The sequence below is a fragment of the Oryzias melastigma genome, linkage group LG24, assembly GCF_002922805.2.
Source record: "Oryzias melastigma strain HK-1 linkage group LG24, ASM292280v2, whole genome shotgun sequence".
Lineage (NCBI taxonomy): Eukaryota > Metazoa > Chordata > Actinopteri > Beloniformes > Adrianichthyidae > Oryzias > Oryzias melastigma.
The window spans coordinates 22970736-22975615 of NC_050535.1; the positions used below are offsets into that span (position 1 = coordinate 22970736).

The 4880-nt window shown below is 39.8% G+C and overlaps 1 pseudogene; it reads left to right on the forward strand.

The window, feature by feature from the left end:
- On the forward strand, positions 1-4125 carry LOC112137667 (annotated as a pseudogene).
- The last annotated feature ends 755 nt before the right edge of the window (positions 4126-4880 follow it).

Sequence of the window (4880 nt, forward strand, 5' to 3'; positions counted from 1 at the left end):
ATGATCACAGTCCTTCAGGAGATCTCTCTCAGGTCTGCCCCTCGTCCTTTTATAGTTTTAATAGGAGTAAAGATAAATAATTCAGAATTCTACACCTTTTTATAGTTACAGTACTAAAGCAATATTGAATCTGATCTATAGTCTGTGGGAGATTTTCTCCAGATAACTTCAGCTACATCAGTACCATGAAAAGGCTATGGATCTGTGACTGCTGCTTTTGCATTAAGGACCAATAAGTGTCTTGAGCTGCAGTAAATCAGCTTAAGACTTTCCATTAAAACATGAACCAAGTTATTGCATTCATTAATTCATAGCCTTTTGATATATGTGGTTTAAACTCAGAGATCCTAACAAGACAGACACATTCCTAAACGTTTTGTTCATCATCTTAAAGCTAAATTCTGCCGAGTATCTGCTCTGATGTGCACACTTCTATTCTCTCACCCTCTGAACTGATTGATCTGTTGACAGACGTGTTAAAAAAACAAACCATCTTATGAAACCGCAACCGGTTTACCTTATAGACTGGTATAAGGTCTTCTAGTTTTTGAGGAATCATCTGTGGAGAGTAAAAGTATCACCCCGAACTGTCCATGCTCAGTCAAAGCCTCAGTTACACACAAATCTGATGTGAGACTTTTTTCACGTCTCTAAGATTCGTCCATAGGTGATGCATTTAAATGCTGCTGGAATGCTGGGTCATAACAGCTTTTTTGACCCAACTGAACTTAGATTGTGAATAAAATCTGGTGAAACGACATTTTCTCACTTTCTTAAACAGATATTCCCTAAGATGAATATTAAAAAGTCTAAATATGTGTTTTCAAAGCATTTATCCCTTTAAAAATAAAAATGATTCCAGAATTGATCGCCTCCTCTCTTCAGTCCCTCCCCTCACCACACCTCTGACACGGGGTTCTGAACTAAGTGACACAGTCACAGGGATACCAGGCGGTGGTGGACCCTTATGAACAGCAGATAAAAAGAATAAAAAATAACAGACATTGGACTAAAGCACATAGACTTTGATTTTCTGATTGCATTTCCAAAGCTAATTAGCAAACATCTGATTACTCCCAAGCATTCAATGTCTGATCAAATCCATCAATGTATCTGTTGGTTTTTAGCCAACAAACAGCAGTTTGTTTGTTGTTGTAAAAAAGATTCATGAGTTGTCATCTTTTATTGTTGTTTTGAAGTACATATCATCATTTTTTCTCATATTTTGAGGAAGCTGTGAAGACTGAAGAGTTCCCTGACCACAGTTTTCTTCTCGATCATCTACGCCCTGGTGTTTGTGGTGGGACTTCCCACAAATGGAATGGCCATATGGGTGGTCCTCTTCAGGACAAAGAAAAATCACCCTTCTTTGATCTACATGGCCAACCTGGCTCTGGCTGACCTTCTGTTTGTCATCTGGTTGCTTCTGAAAATTTCTTACCACATAAATGGTAACCATTGGGTCTACGAGGAGCCGCTGTGCAAAGTCCTTCCCATCTTCTGCTATGGGAACATGTAGTGCTCTGTATTGTTCATAGCCTGCTTCGGCGTGCAGAGGTCCTGGGCTGTGGCACACCCTCTGTCTATACAACAGAAGAGCAACAAAGTTGCAATTGGCATCTCTGTGGTTATTTGGGTTTTTATTTGGCTCAGCACCACAGCTTTATACCTGTACAACCAAACGGTGAAGCTCGAAGATCCCAAAGTGACCACTTGCCATGATGTGATCATCATTGAAGACCCTGAATACCCATTTGGCTCCACCCAGCTCAAATTCTACTACTTCATCTTCATGGGTCTGGTTGTGTTCGTCTCATGTGTTGTGATCCCTGTGGCATACATCCTCCTGCTAAGAAAACTAGGGGGAAATAAGGAGAATAAAATAAAGAAACGACACAATGTGGTGTTGCTAATTATAATCGTCTTGGTGATGTTCCTGGTTTGTTTCATCCCTAGCAACATCATGCTGGTGTTGCATTACTCCCTCTGAAGAACTGGATAAAGAATAGCACTTACTGGTACGACATTTCCACCCTGTGCCTGTCTAGTCTCAACAGCTGCTTGGACTCGTTCATGTACTACTTTGTTTCAGAGAACTTCAGGAACCACATGAAGAACACACTGCTCTGCAGGAGCAGACGGACTGTGGACAGAATGAGAGTAGTTTTCAGCTCCACAAAAACCCAAAAAAGAGCAAGGCAAAGGTGTCTAATCAAGAACCACACACCAATAAACCCTGATCGTCAGATTAACCAGAGTTGTTGCTATCAACTGTTTACACAGTTAGCATCATTCCAACTGATTCTGATGGAGAGAAAATCAGCTTTGTGCCAATTTCCAACTTTAGGTTAGTTCATACTCAGCTGGTTCATGTTGACTGCGTAAACACTTCACTACTGTAACATGTTGCATCTTAGTGCTAAAAGGCTTTTCTCATCTTCAGAATCTGTTGGAATTATGGTGATTGTGTAAACCAGGGGTGTCAAACTCATCTTGGTTTGGGGGCCGCATTCAACCTGTCTGATCTCAAGTGGGCCGGACCAGTAACACAATAGCAAAATAACCTTTGTTCAACTTGTTATCTGCAGCTTTGTTTTTGTCTTGTTTTTTCTTATTTGGAAAAAATCCCTCAAACAACATAGTAGTCTAATCGCTTATTACTGCACTTTCCTTCACAGAGTCCAATGCATTTAAAAAAAAATGGATTTTACTAAAATTAAAAAAAAGGAGGTCTGTTCAATTTTATACAGACTGAATGTTTTAAATCTGACATTAAAGCAATCCCGATAGTAAACTCAAGAGGGGGCTATGGAAAAAAATATAAATGTGTTAATCAATGAAAAATTAAACTAAATTAACCCTCTGGAACCACGGACGCCCTCAGGTGTCCTGCTGTGCAGCTGTGAGATCAACGTGATAAAACATCGTCTAAAATAAAGGTGAACTTTTTTTATGTTCTGTAACTGATATTTTTTTAATTTAAGGCAGAATATAGCCTTTATTTGTAGTTTTTGGACAAAATCAATCTTTTATTTGAATAAATAAGGCGTAAGACAAACTTTGATCAGACGGCTGCAACATCAGCAGCGAAACAGAGCTGTCCGTTAATAGAAGCCCCACAAGGAGGAAAGTGATCTTAATTTTACTTTAGGACAGGGTCCAAAATGAGATTACTACAACATCAACCACTGCATTGTCAAAAAATCCAGTCAGTGTTACACCCCCACCTGAGAGCAGATTCCAGCCGATGCGATCTGAAGTCTAACTGGATCAAACTTCTCCCTAAACCTTGTTACACAAGCACAACATGGAATGTTTATGAGTTAAAAAAAAAAGGAAAGAGAAAAAAATAGAATTCCAGGAAAAATGTCAAATGGACAGCAGTGCTATTAGGAGAGAAATTTCTTATTTTTTGGGCTGCCTAGAAGCTGAAGCCAAGAGTGGTGGCCCACTGGTTTGTGCAAAAGAGGGGAGGACCGCCAAAGGTTAAGGACATTAAAAAACGAGGACACCCAAAACGTAAATTTTTGTCGCAGAGGTCTTAATCATACATTAATATGTGACTTGGGAATGAAAATGTGTTCATTTGGGAAGATGTAGGCAATATCTTTTATTACTGAAGTACTGAAATTGGCACCGATTAGGAACCAAAACCAAAAAAACTTTTTGGGACTGGAACCTCATAAAACCCAATCGGTGCCCAACCCTAGTCACCAGTCATGCTGCAGCTGCAGATCGGAGGGGGCTAGAGGCATCGTTTGCCAACCAGAACTCTGTGCATTGACTGTATAAGTGGCCAGAACTCCCCGCTCTGGTACGGTCTCCCCTCAAAGCTTCTCCACGGTGAATGCGGCAGCAGTATGTGGCAATAGCAGCGTGAGGCCCTTCTAAACACCCACAGAGAGGGTTGATCAGCCCACCAGCCAAAAAAGCAGAGACTGTTTAGAAGGGTCCAGTTCTGATTGCTACCCCCTTGACTGGTGAGCAGTGCTTGGGACAGAGCCCTGTATAAGAGGCGCTGTCAGGGAATGGGTTGCAGAAAGGAAGCGATCAGTTCTGGAAGATGTTTTTATTTTTTAAGGGAAAAGTATTTTAAAAAAGCTTATTTAGACTTTTTTTTAATTATTGGGCATATCTGTTTAAGAAAGTGGGAAAATGTCAATTTTTACCAGATATTATTCACAGTCTAAGTTCAAAGTGACTGAAAAGAAAACTCTGATGACCGAGCATTCTGGCAGCGTTTAAATGTATCACTTATGGATGAAGGGTCTTACATCAGATTCATACGTAACTGAGGTTTTGTGTGTGCGTAACAAGGGATTTGTATGTAATTTTTAAAGATTTGTGCATGTAATTAGTTTCAAGATTTTTTAATTTTAATTTGTGCATGTGTACATTTTGTTTCGTCTTTTTTTGAAGCACAAATTCAAAGTTATGCACAAGTCAATAATTGCTCATGCACAAATCGGAGTGAGTCTACTTTCTCTCCATACATTTCCCTTCTTATACACCACAGCTGAAGACAACGGCATGAGGCGATGCTCACAAATGTGGATGGCGCATGTGTGTCAGTATAACACAGGTTTCCTTTTTGATGCAGTAATTCTGCCAGTGTGGTAGCAAATGTTGTGAACTTGACTGATTCCTTGTGTTTTCTTCAACAAGTTAAGAATCCTTTTTCACTAACTTGCTTTTCTACCCTATGGCTGGTCAGGGGTTCAGGAAATCCATCCCTAGAAACTTTGGGAATGAACTTGGAAATATGAGGTTCTGTGACCGTAAGTACACTTGATCTTGCCCTCAACTTGTCTATGGTAGTCCTTGAAAAAAAAAAAGATTTATTCAGTTAGGTTCAGAATTATGGTTTTACTAAAAAAAAA